At 36.0% G+C, this 14,739-nt stretch overlaps 1 protein-coding gene across 2 annotated transcripts in view; it reads left to right on the top strand.

Moving 5' to 3' along the window:
• Positions 1-14,739, top strand: part of KCNMB2 (potassium calcium-activated channel subfamily M regulatory beta subunit 2) — a 238,931-nt gene that overhangs the window by 20,952 nt on the left and 203,240 nt on the right. The gene's annotated exons all lie outside the window — the stretch shown is intronic.

The raw sequence follows: 14,739 nt of genomic DNA, 5'->3' as shown, positions 1-14,739 counted from the left end.
AACTACCTGTATGACTGCAAGTTCACGAGTGGAGGGAAATAAGAACTTGTGGGAATGCTTTCTTTCACAGGGAAGTGCTTTTTCTTCTCTCAGTTGGATTGAGGGTTACTTTCTTGATTCTAGTGTATATTTTCTCATATTTTAAAAAATGGTGTGGTGTTAATTCACAAGTCTCAGGTTTCAACTCTAATATATTAGTATTGTGTGATTTTTCTCAGCCTTTCAAATTCTCAATTATTTTACTGTCAGAATTTTCTTCTAGTTGATCAATTTTCTAAAAGAAGCTCTGTCTAGACATACAAACTGAATTGGAGAATGGATACAAACATCTAGATGATTCTAGAAAAAGTATCTTAATTGGTTGTTTTAGGCAACAAGTCTTTAGTCTTCACTGGTATTAATTATCCACATATGTGTTTGAGATCTCTAATTAATTTTGCACAAACAGAAATTGTCTCACACAAACGTTTAACAACATTTTTATTTTATAGGACTTTTTTTTCCCTCTGCAAACTAGATCACAGTATGATGAGAAAATATACACAAATTCAAACTGACAGCGCTTCATGAATCCCTTATATTCCAATATGCTCTGGTATATGTCACCCACTTTGCAAAATGATTATTAATAGCCTGACTGCAAAATTGTTTAAGAAACATTTCATTTTAAATTAGCCATAATTTATTTTTCAGATTATACAGATGCATTAAGACCATTTTTGTTCTCCACATTCAGTTTTCCCTGTTAAAAAAAGAGAAAAATACATATCTATATATATATTTTATATATATATATATTCTGTATATTATATATATATATATCCTTTCTATATATATACAGAAAGGAAGAAAAAAGGAAGGATTGATTTGGCAAGTAATTAGTTAATTCATTTAATTATTTTAGATCACCAAACAGAATACTTCAAGTCTTTCCAAAATACTTCGTACTATTTGGTTCAAATGTTTTTTCTGAGGGCCTAATTTATCAGCAACAACAGAGTGTGTGAGAGATAAGGCAGGGTGAGACCCCAGGTAATTGACATCCAATCAGGGGGCCTTTGTCTGAGAACCCAAGGGAAAGAGGCAGCACTGACAATCAAAGGGAGGGAGACTTCTATCTGGAGGATACTTCTCATGAAAACGAATGATTCAAAATTGAATTGAAGATAGAGCCACAGCAAAGAGATTGCTATTCCCAACTTTGGCCTTAGGAATCATTTTCAAAGTTTGAGATTGCTGTTGTGGGCAAATGGGCTCCACTGAGCCACACAAATAGATATAAATCAATCAACTGGTAGTCAATCAATCAATAAAATCTAGATATTTCAGATCCAAAGCTACAGTTTTCTCCCCTTAAATGTATTGAGGCGATTGGCTTTGCTTTCCTGTGTGCTTTGGAGAGAGACACTTCACTGATGTAAAATGATTAAGATTTTAAATATTAGCTAACATTTTGGTGCATTACATATCAGCCATGTGCTAAGTGATTTCTGCCCTGTGTTTTAACAGAATCTTTGAAATAACCCAATGAAGTAAGTGCTATTTTTCTGCCCATATGTGGACATTGAGACTTGACTATAGTCACTTGCTCAAGATAACACAGCTAGTGAATAACAGAGCCAAGATGCAAACTCAGTACTGCCTGACCTCAAAGTCGGGGCCCTATACCATTTCTGTAGAGGCAACACTGTATTATTCTTTAGGTGTTTCTGGACACTCAGACGCATAATATTAGTTATCTCAGACTACAAGCCATACCATATATTGCCTCTGAATCCACAAAAGTGCCAAGGATAATGCCAGGCACAGAATAGGTATTTGAAAAAATACCTGTTGAATTGAATTCACAAAAGAAAACTGCTTGCTCTAATGATTTATCACCTCATTCTTCCATGAAATTAAGTATGAATCCATAAAATTCTAGTCATAAGGACAATGTTATTTGAACAGGAACACTATGGCATTATGAATAATAGATTTCAATCTATTAAGCACAGAGCTACAGCAACAGTTTAACAGGATAATGCAAGGATTATTATAAAATTTTAAGAGATTACTGTAAGTAGCACATGATCCCTTTGCTAACAACAAAAACAAAATAATGCTGGGAAATAGACTTTTTTGTTTATTTGCTTTTACATGAAATCTATATGGAGTTGTGCAAATAGACTGGAGTTAGGGCAGCCGAATTCTATTCTTGGTTCTGAAACTAAATGGCTCTGTGACTGTCAGCAAAAGGCTGACCTTTTCAGTCTTAAATCTCCTCATGGTTAAAAGTAGGGGAGGATCAGATTAGATGATTTATAAGGTCCTTCCAACTCTAAAATCCCATCATTCTATAATATTGCTGCATTAGATTCCAATGTTAGCATAGCTGGAAATGCTCATTTCGTAATTTTTTACCTTTGAAAAATGCTCTGTATCAGGAGATCCAAAGGTACTTTAAACCAAAACTCAGTAGGGAAAGAATACAGTAGCCTTTTAGCTACAATCTGGGATGTAGCAACTATATCTTACATGCAAGATGAGAGGAGGTTTGCCAATGAGACTAACAAAAGGTAAAACCAAAACTATCCTCATTACAAAACACCAAGCCAGCCAAGACATGATACATAACACAGCAGTATCTACACAATGAATTAAAGAAATTCAAGCCATTTTCTGGAACTTTCCCATCACAGTCACAATTTTTTTTTTTGATTCTTTTTTTTTTAATTTTTTTTATTTTTTTTTATTTTGGCATATTATGGGGGTACAGATTTTAAGGTTTCAATAAATGCCCATTTCCCCCCCTCCCCCCAAAAGTCTGAGTCTCCATCATGACCATCCCCCAGATGGTGCACATCTCACTCATTATGTATGTATATACCCGCCCCCCTCCCCCCTCCCACCTCCCCAATACCCTATTACTGTAGCACCTGTGTGTCCACTTAGGTGCTACTCAGTTAATACCAGTTTGCTGGAGAATATATCTGGTGCTTGTTTTTCCATTCTTGGGATACTTCACTTAGTAGTATGGGTTCCAGCTCTAACCAGGAAAATATAAGATGTGCTATATCACCGTTGTTTCTTAGAGCTGAATAGTACTCCATGGTATACATATACCACATTTTATTAATCCATTCTTGGATTGATGGGCACTTGGGCTGTTTCCACAGCCTTGCAATTATGAATTGTGCTGCTATAAACATTCGAGTGCAGGTGTCTTTTTTGTAGAGTGTCACTGGATCATTTGGGTAGATGCCCAGCAATGGGATTGCTGGATCAAATGGTAGATTCACTTGTATCGCTTTAAGGTATCTCCATATTGCTTGCCACAGAGGTTGAACTAGTTTGCAGTCCCACCAGCAGTGTAGGAGTGTTCCTCTCTCTCCACAACCACGCCAGCATTTGTTATTTGGAGACTTTTTGATAAAGGCCATTCTCACTGGGGTTAAGTGATATCTCATTGTAGTTTTGATTTGCATTTCCCTGATGATTAGGGATGGTGAGCATTTTTTCATATGTTTGTTGGCCATTCTACAGTCACAATTTTAATTAAACTTCCTTGAAATTCAGTTATCCACTTTGGAGTTGGTAAGATTAAACCTAAAATACTATTGCCAAGTCTTACCACGCTTACACTTAGTGGTAGCCCCTGTGTAAGTGATAGTTTCTAGTAACATTGTACAAGCAGCAATGTTATATATATAAGCCTGGGAAACCCTAATGCTGGTTCTATGCCTACCTCTCTGTTACTTAGCTGTGTTATCCTCATTAATTAATGTGAACTCTCTGGATCTGGATTTCTTCATCTGTAAAAGAGAAATAGGTCAGATACATTGCCTAGCTCTAAAACAACTGACCTTATTGTGATAGGAAAAAATACATTTTGGTTATTGCAATCACTTGCTGCTATCTATGGAAAGTAGATCCTGATAAGTGGAGGGTCTATTGTTGGGTAAGGAGATGATAAGAGTGATAGCCAGTCTTGGCACAGCTGGACCAGCACTAAATTGTTTTACATAAGTAAGGGGAAAAGATTGAGAAGCCCCAGAGAGAGGATTCTGAGAAGGGAAGCAGGAACCAGTAAAGATAAGTGCTTCTGGTGAAAGTGGGTGAGAGACTAGAGAAGACCCAGCACACCTATAAGGCTAAGAAAGGAGACCTGGAGGAAAATGCTGTATTTTTATAAACCTTCTCTTTATCTTTCATTTTAAAATTTGTCAATAAACTATGCACTGGGCTGGGCGTGGTGACTCACACCTGTAATCCTAGCACTCTGGGAGGCCAAGGCAGGAGGATCACTTGAGCTCAGGAGTTCGAGACCAGCCTGAGCAAGAGCAAGATCCCATCTCTACTAAAAATAGAAAAATTAGCTGGGCATGGTAGCATATGCCTGTAGTACCAGCTACCTGGGAGGCTGAGGCAGGAGGATCACTGGAGCCCAGGAGTTTGAGGTTGCAGCGAGCTATGACAATGCCACAGCACTCTAGCCAGAGCAACAGAGCAAGACTCTGTCTTAAAAATAAATAAGTAAACTATACACTCTTCAATAATGCTTTGGTACAAGTAGACTCCTTATTTTGAAGATAAAAATGATTAAATCCAGCTTCAAAGGCTGTGTGGAGGAACCACTGACTTATGGGTTAAAAATGCATTATAAAGAAATGTGCTATAAGACACAAATCTAAATTTGTAGTATTGATACAGCATCATAGCATGAAGAACTGCCACGACTGGGCTGTGACTGGCCAGACTGTATCTAGGTTCAGTTCTGGACACGATACTTTGGCAGGGATCTCAAACTTAGACTCCTTTGGGGACCAAGGTGAGTGAAGCCAGGAGTAAAACAAGAGGCACTGATGGAACCTTGGAGCTAGAGAGTACAGTGCCCTGCAGAAAGACATTTAAATTCCTTCTGCTTTTTCTTTTGTATTTAAAAACAAAACAAATGGAAAACTACACTGTGCCAAGCAAAACACATCTGTGGGCCAGAATCTTTGAAAGAGTCATTAACAAATCAAAGGACATTCAAAGGAGAGTGGTCAGGATATGAAATAACTCACAAAGTTGCAGTATGTGGAACAATTGAGTGAACTGGGATTCTTTAATTTGAAAAAGAGTAGACCCTGGGGAACCTGGTGGTTGTCTTCAAAGTATTTAACAGCTGTTACACAGGAAAGGTATTACAGATGCTGTATCGGCCCACAAGCAGAACCAAAATAAAGGGGCAATTATTAAGGATTAAATTGGTCAATATTTATAAAGCACCCAAAACAGTGTCTGCACACACTAAGCTTTACAAAATTGTCTATTAAATGAAATGAAATGGACTTGATATTCAGAGCTGTCCAAAGCCTAAATGAGTTGTTTCTGCAATGTTTGGAGGGTGAGTATTTACAAGGTGGTTAGGGGGCAGTATTCTGATGGATAGAAAGCACACCTAGACTTGGAGACTACCAGGGTCCAGGCCTGGATGGTTCTCTAAGGTAACTTGTAAACTTGGATTCAATCATATATCCATCAAAACTTGAAACGAAAGACATTTCTCCTCTACTGAATGGTCTTACATCACATCACATTTCTCAGACAAGAGTCATCCCAGCTTTGAGAGGAGAATCAACTAAAGTTGTGAATTAAGATCCCCATGAAAAATAAAGTATGGGGAAGCTATAAATGATCCTAAAAAGTAAGGGTGGTATCAAAGGAAATGTAGGTACTTGGGAAAAGAAATACTAGAGCACTCCCAAAGTCTTCCAACAAAGTGAATAGCTGGCATAGTGATGAAGAACATCAGAATTTAGGATTTGCAATCTCTTAGAGCCACCTTTATGACTTTTGCCAGACCAAGTCAATGAGGACACTTTGATGTTGGATTATTCAAAATAAAAATCCATGTCTCAAAACCAAAACAACTTGGAAATGAAGAGTCACAACAAGATGATTGAGAAGCCATCTGAAAAATACTTTTAAAACATTAAGATTAAAATTATGATGGGTACCATATGTCATAAAAGGACAATGACCAATGTAAGACAATAGTGACCAGAACAGAACTAACTCTGACTGAGACAAGAAAGCCAATACTGATGGAGTTCTGAATGTCGGAGTACTGAGAACTGTGCGCTTAATCCAGTAGTAAAATTCAAGAGAAAAATCAGATCCAGCTAACAACTACATGCTGTTGCTTTGTGTTAGAGCAGCTGGAGAGTAAAAACATGGGAATGAAGATTTATCAAGCACCTACTTTTGGTCAGGCACAGTGCTAGGTGCTTTACACATGTTACCTCCTCTAATCCTCGTGTTCACCTTGATAAAAAAGGAAATTTATCCCTATGTTTTACATAATAAAATTAAAGCTCAATTTAATAAACTTGCCCAACTCAGTGAATCATAAAATGATAAAAATATTTTGGAGAATAATTCAGCCAAATCTATCAACTCTTTTAAGGAGAAAAAATTATTGCCTTACCAATGCAATTTTTAGCCATTCACTTCTCAGAAATACTTTTGCAAGTGTGCAAGGTTATCATGTATAATTTTCTTTATTGCAACATTATTTATAATGTTAAAAATTTGAAGACAACCCAATGGTTTTTCAGTAAAATAATTTATGATACACCTATATTCTAAAATACTCTGAATTAAATAAAAACATTTAAAGTATATGAAATTAAAGTCATTCAGAAGAAATATTTTGGAGTATAAAAATCAAAATATAATATATAATAAGTGGTAAAATCAACTTTTTATTAACATAATATATATACATCTGTATCAGTGTAGTAAAAGATTTGTCCAAGTGATTAATACTAGTTACATCTAGAGAATGAGATGAACAACTGGAATGGAAGAGACCATATCCTACTTTCTGCCCTTAAAAATCTAGCTCTTCTGCCTACCATGAGATATACACCATGAAGATGCAATTCATTAGAATCTTTATTTTCACCAGGATACTGTCTATGAAAAGCCAGAGGAGATGCTGAAGGTTTAAATTTGGAGATATAAATGCTGTGATAAAGTGTTTGGAAATGGAGTTATCAATGATAGCTGTGTGTACCTGACCATGTCCACTGGGGTAATTTGATGGAGTAGTTAGAACAGCTGTAAAGAAATACATTTTAAGAAAAACAAACTGATGTGACACGACATTTAAATAGTATTCTTTAAACTATTTCAAACAGATATTTACTATTTTGTTAAAAAGATAAAAATGGCCGGGCGCTGTGGCTCACGCCTGTAATCCTAGCTCTTGGGAGGCCGAGGCGGGCGGATTGCTCAAGGTCAGGAGTTCAAAACCAGCCTGAGCGAGACCCCGTCTCTACTATAAAATAGAAAGAAATTAATTGGCCAACTGATATATATATAAAAAAAATTAGCCGGGCATGGTGGCGCATGCCTGTAGTCCCAGCTACCCGGGAGGCTGAGGCAGAAGGATCACTCGAGCCCAGGAGTTTGAGGTTGCTGTGAGCTAGGCTGACGCCACGGCACTCACTCTAGCCCGGGCAACAAAGTGAGACTCTGTCTCAAAAAAAAAAAAAAAAAAAAAAGATAAAAATGATGGAAAGGCATAATGAACCTAAAGTCACACAAGCAGCCACTGGCAGTTAGAATTCATCATAGTTCTTGCTTCAATATCTACTTCTCAGTATGCGAAACTTCAGAATTCTCCATTTATGAAATGAGTTTACTCTGTCTAGAGTGGAAAATGATGCACAGTAGAATTACCTGAGAGAAAAAGTAAAAACTTTCCAAGGAAAATCAATTAAAGTATGGATGAAGGCCATGGCTGTAGCCATAAACACATTCTTTTGCCAAAGAATTAATATATACCTCTAGACAAGAAGATTTATACAAAAAACTGTTGTGTCACATCAATTTCCTTTTCTAAAAGTGCAGTTCTTTACAGAAGTTTTAACTACTTCATTAAATTACCCCAGCGGACATGGTCAGGTACACATAACTATCATTGATAACTCCATTTCCAAACACTCTTATCATTGCATTTATGTCTCCAAATTTAAACCTTCAGCATCTCCCCTGGCTTTTCTCAGATAGTATCCTGGTGAAAATCAGGATTCTAATAAATCAGATCTTCACAGTATAAATCTCATGGTAGGCAGAAGAGCTAGATTATTAAAAATATTGCAATATTTAATAAAACTTTGATTATAATTATTAATGAGATCCAGAATCCTCAAACAAGGTAATCAGAACAGAGTAAAACATAAATGTAAGAAACTCAAAAATATGTCTGAATTTCCAAGAATATTTAAGGTGGAAAATTAAACTAAGTTATTAATATAATTAATCATCTCTTTGAATCAAGGCAGACTTATCTACAAAATTAACATATGGAAAGCCTAATTTCCACATGATGCTGCCATGAATATGAAAGCTTGGTTTAAAATATATAAATACTTAGACACAGAGGGATGAGAAAATAGGTAATCAAAAGGCAGACAGGAAAAATAGTATCCCCTTCTCCCCTTTATCTGGGTCAAATCAAGTTCATAAATGTCTCAGACGTTAAAGGCTGTTGAATAAATGTGGAAATAGGACCAGTCACTCACTACATCACTGTAAGTGTAACTACACTAGCTTGGAAGTATATTTCTGCTATTTTTCTTTCATGACACTTCCTTGTTTATCTATTTGAAATCACAGAAAAATGTGGGTCCCTCCAGAATATACACTTATAAATGCCAGTGGTAATTTGAACACTCACAATGTCAGAGGAAGAAATTCCACTTTGAAAAAGTACAAAACCTTCTGATGACATTCATGCTATGATCATGGGAATACTCAATCAGCTTAATAGTCACAATATTTCACAGCTTTTAGAGGAATGTTATAAGGAAAGAGAGAGAAGTACATGAGAACCAGTGCCTCTCCAGTGCTTGGAAGACACTCAAGGAATACCTACTGAACTAATAAATGCGTTTATCCTCACTTTAATGTACAGAGAAATCTTGAAGAAAATAGATGATTGATAGAAAGATAGATAGATAGATAGATAGATAGATAGATAGATAGATAGATAGATAGATAAAACTAGCACCTTGATTCAAAAGAATTGAGTCTCTGTATTATTCAGAACTCTTCTGGGTATAAATGACAGAAACATTATTCAAATACACCCCAAAAATATGAAACATATTGGCTTATATAAGTAACAATGTCAGAAGTTGAGTGGCTTTGGCAGAGCTAAATCCATCTGCCCCAAAATATTCCATCTTCATTTCTTGGCTCGATTTTTTTTGGATTGGCTACATTTTACAAAAGTTTCTTTCCATGTGGTAGAAATAGATAGCCACTAGCATCTTCAGACTTACATAAAATTTGCCCTCAGAAGGACAGAGAGGTTCTCTCTTCAAACATCCAAATAATTACCCCAAAAGGGACTTCAAATGAATGAATCATAATGGCTAGAACCTTGGTTCATGTGACCACATCTGCTGGGGCAGGGAAGACACTGCACTTTGATTGATAGGCTTATCAGAATCATGTGGTGAGAGAAAGGGGCAATTTCCAAAAGAAAAGGAGGTAGGAGAGACAAAATAATAGATGTAACCTACAGTTCCCTACTATAAATTACTTTTATATCCTTTGTTGGTTCCTTCCTTGAGCCTCTGCAGTATTGTAATCAGTTGCTTATACACCCCAGATCTCCTCAAGATTTAAACATTCTGAGTAGAAAAGAGTGTTTTCCTTACAACATGGTGCTTTGAACATTGTCTATATTCACTAATTTAAAGGAATAACTTATGCAAAACCACTGTATAAACTGTAAAAATTTTACAAATGTAAATATTAGGAGAATGGATTTAATTGTCTTTGACCTTTTGGTAGAGTTAAAAACTTTAGAACTTCTATCTCAAAATTCAGTTATTTTAAGAGCCTATGCAAGACTTCTTTCTTATAGCAGTGGCTTCTACATCTATGCTTCCTTCAACTCACATCTTTTTATTGCATACCTTTTTTCCTGATTAATACCATAAAGGATGTGAAGATAAAATTTAAAAAATTATGTTATTACCTTGAAACATAACTCCTAAAGTGTTCATTGTAATATCATTTTCTTATTCCTGGCACTGAGCAAGATACCTGGAATACAGCCACATCGATTTTTCTTTTTATTAGCTACCACATATAGTCTGGTCTGCATTGGCTCTTTCTCCTACAGATGTTATTTCTTTCAACACTCAGAATGACGTAGTTTGTTTTCAATACTCCCCAATATATTTATGGGCCCTTACGAGTCATCACTATCTTGAAAATTCAGTCTCTCACCCATGTGTCTAAAATTTTATTTCCAACCTACTTTCTTAAGATTTCCTAGTTTTCATATCTTTAGAATTATGTTAGGGAGAAAAATCATAACCCTCCAGAGAAGGGCCACATTTTTTTACTCATCGTTGTTTAGTCACTCACAGTGCCCTGCAATCAAAAAATATTCCTCAAAATGTTTTTTATTTAGTCTTAGAAATGAAAAAAAAACATGAGTGGACAAAATGTGAAAGCATGTCAGAAAAGATAAGACTAGAAAGTTATCTCATTAAAATGAACACTACTACAATAAAAATTCATTATAATTAAAATATTCCCAAACTCCGAACAGTGACCAATAGTAATGATGCTTTTTTGCTCTTGCTAAAATAAAAGTTGCCTTTGTTAATAACTCAGTATAACAAAGGCTTTTATTCCTCAGTTCTTTTCACACAATTGTCACTAGCTATTGAGGAGGGAACAAAACCCTGAACACTTGATTCTGGAGCAAAGAGCAAGTGCAAAAGAAAACAGAAAGTACCAGCTAAAACAGCAAAGAGCTCACAAAGAAATGTCGGTCAAGAGAAATATGAAATGCAGCATTTTTTTATTCGTACAAAAAGAAAGGGAAATAAATAATAGAATCCATGGACTCTGGCAAGAAGAAAAGGAGGTTTAACCACAAAAATATGCTATCTTACTTTACAATTTACATAAAAGTTTTACCTGTATTACCTCATATAGCATAACCAGTCAACAAAGTTGTGAAATATATATTATATGTTCATCAGTTTGCAGAGTGGGGAACTGAGTTTCAGACATAAAATGGCTTCCCTAAGATAACAAGGCTAGCCAACTTATGACTTAAACATTTCTTACTATTTCTACAATGTCACAGCAGCTTTTATTTTCTTCCACAAATTAATTATACACTTTTAAAACACTAAGATATAATACTAGATGTCCTTTAAATACAATTTCTAATTTATTAAAATTTTTTCTTCCTAGTTTTTTAGTTGCCCCATATGTATATGCCTAATGTATAACATTTCTCCTTGATCATTTTTCCATATCTCCTCTTATAACTAGCATCATCTACATTCTAGGTGGTGCTAGATGATGTGCATTGGAATGAGATATGAATTATGTTTATGAAATAAATTAATGCCAGTATTTTCTTATTCTGGTTGTTTAATAGTTATAAGGGAAATTGGCAAAGTATGTTATTCAGCAAAATGTGTAAGCATTGTCCACTGTCAGGCAATGTAGATCTAACACCATCAATTTGCAACATGGGTGGGCAAGAAGGACACATGTGAGCATGAAAGGCCTCAAATGAGCTTGCAACATAATTATAAAAACAAGGTAGGCTCACTTAAAAGGCTCAATATGTCTCTCAAGTCCAGTTGGTCTAACTAGAGAGAAAATAACTTCAAAGTCTTTTGCCTCACCCCCAATAAGTACCTGCCACAGGTGCTGTTACTTCAATCACCCTGATGATACAGGCCACCCTAAATCCCATGATTCAGTACATTGGACAGCACACTGGCTTTACAAAATTACTGGCCAGGAACCTGAGCAGTCTTGGTCCAGTAGTTGGAGTTTCAGATCTTGAAATTCTAAGACAAAGGAGAAAAACCTAAACTCTCTGTAAGCCTCCTTTTTCCGATAACAAATTTTTTCCACTGTGGTGAGGTCTACAGATGTTCATTTCATTTCCCTCAAACAGCCTAGCTGGTTCCATGCAATCCCAAACAAAGTGCAATCCCAAACAAAGGTAACTGACTGCAACTCAACAGTGTTCTTCTCTTGGGCTCTAATCATTTCTATGTGATTGTGCCATAGTAATTACTTTGCAAATAAAGGAAATGTAAACAAAAAAATAACAAAACTTTTGAAGTTTGAGAGAGTTGCAAATGTTTCACAGTCCACTGGAAATACTCTGAATTTCCAGTTCTAATGTTATCAATGTATCCTCCCAAGCAACCTCTAATAATGTGTTACATAAATATTTGGTGAATGACTATTGAAGGAATATTTGTAAGTAAGGTGAGCTCTGTGGATCTACCTTGTCCTTATGGATATAATTTGCCAACCTAAATAACAGAGACAGGCTCTCTAAAAGAAAATGATATTTATTCAGGAATAGGGCATTGCAACGAGAATACACATGCCATAGCAAACTAAGTGCATTTCAGGGAGGTAAAGAAAGACAAAAGTTTGTAAAGGAACGATGAGGAGAATTACATACTTGTTTTGAGATAATTATCCTTGGCTACAAGGATCAATAACAAGGCTGGCAGCAGATCCAGGTTGCATGGGCAGCTGCTGGGCAGATATCCTCTCAGACAACCTTTCTTTAAGGTTGTGTTGGCCTTTGTGCAATATTGAAGTTTTAGCAGAGTTTTTTGTGACAGTTTTTGTTATCAGGCATTTATGCATGAAAGCCCTCTCTTTACAGCCGTGCCCAGCTCTGTTTGTCAGGGCGTTTTTTAACACGTGACTCCATTTTGATCCTGACAGCTTTCACATTGGCCCTTTTTGATCGAGATCTAATAATGTGTTACATAAATATTTGGTGCATGAATAAATGTTGAAGGAATATTTATAAGTAAGGTGAACTATGTGAATCTCCCTTTTCCTTATGGATATAATTTTATAGCCTAGTTGAGCCAGATAAATGAACAAGTGATACGATTTTACCTGAATTTCTTTTCTCAATGTACTAAGCAATTATGCTCACACACACAAAAATGTACACTGACTAACCACTCTTCCTCTGTGTATATTCTATGCAGCTAGCCCTGAAAATGTTTCTGTTTGCTTGGAAAAATGATCATTGTAACATTCAGAATGGTAAAATATTAAAACCAAAAAATAGGCCGGGCGTGGTGGCTCACGCCTGTAATCCTAGCTCTCTGGGAGGCCGAGGCGGGCGGATTGCTCGAGGTCAGGAGTTCGAAACCAGCCTGAGCAAGAGCGAGACCCCGTCTCTACTATAAATAGAAAGAAATTAATTGGCCAACTAATATATATAGAAAAACTTAGCCGGGCATGGTGGCACATGCCTGTAGTCCCAGCTACTTGGGAGGCTGAGACAGAAGGATCGCTTGAGCCCAGGAGTTTGAGGTTGCTGTGAGCTAGGCTGACGCCACGGCACTCACTCTAGCCTAGGCAACAAAGCGAGACTCTGTCTCAAAAAAAAAAAAAAAAAAAAAAAAAAAAAAAAAAAAAAAAAACCAAAAAATAAATTTTTACACTTTTACAGCAATTTACAGAGTGGGAAACAAATCAAAGAAGGGTAAGCCTGAAGATAGTAAGATAGTTTCTGGAGTGCGTATTTGCATTTATAGCATTTTGAAGAAAATTTCTCTAATGATATAATGTTTCATGATTTATTGTTATTGGTATTCCTCAGAGATACTTTGATTTTGAAAACATGCATAAATTTAGTTCTGTTGTTTTTAAAATGCTATCTTTAATACATTATCACAACGACCCTATAAAACAGTTAAGAATCAGTTATCTCATTTTGTTTTATTTTACTTTATTTCATTTTTGTTATTTAGAGACAGGGTCTTGCTATGTCAATCAGGCTAGTCTCAAACTCCTAAGCTGAAGTAATCCTCCCACATCAGCCTTCAGAGTAGCTGGCACTATAAATGTATGCCACAGTACCCATCAGTTACCCCATTTTAAAAATGAACAAACTGAGACTCAGAGAAATTAATTACTATTTTCAAAGTCATATGACTAATGTGTAATAGAACTTGTTCCCAAGCCCAGTTCCTCTGACTCAAACTTCACTCTATACCAGTATTCCTTATACACCTGTAGACATGTATATCAGACATACCTACTTTATGAAGGTGGCTAATAATCCACTTTCCTCTCTTTTCACGTGTGTTCATATATTCTGTGCATCTTCACTTTATTTTCCTAATGCAGATGAAGAGGAGATATGAATAGGCAGGTTGACAGGGAAGCATAATGTGCTTTTTAGAATGATATTTAACCACATACTTGGACTGGTTTTAGCTCATAATGCTTAATTTCTGAGCTTCAAAAATCACTATATGTGTGAGTAAATTCATAGTAAAATATTTCATTTGCAATCTTTGCTCTAAAGTACTTTGACAACAGATACCAACCTGTGATATTATCTCCCAATCCCATTCTTGCTCCTGCCTTTCACATTGTGATACTCTGGCCTTCCTATTCCATTTTTAAAATCCTCCCATGGCTCCTTATTGCCCTCAAAATAGAGAACAAATTCTTCAGGCTAACCTTCCAAGTCATCCATGACCATTTCCTTCCTTTCTCTCAAAACTCCTTCCCCTATACTCTCCTTTCTCTTTCCAGCTAAACTGAACAACTGCCCAGTTATCCAGTATGGCCCATTTTAAATAACTAGGACTTTGCCTATCATCCCCCTTCTTTCTAAAAAAACAAAAAAAAAACAAACAAACAAACAAAAAAAACCCT

Source organism: Microcebus murinus, chromosome 1, assembly GCF_040939455.1.
Source record: "Microcebus murinus isolate Inina chromosome 1, M.murinus_Inina_mat1.0, whole genome shotgun sequence".
NCBI lineage: Eukaryota > Metazoa > Chordata > Mammalia > Primates > Cheirogaleidae > Microcebus > Microcebus murinus.
Note: the sequence above shows the minus strand (reverse complement) of the source record. Positions and strands in the feature narration are given on the sequence as shown.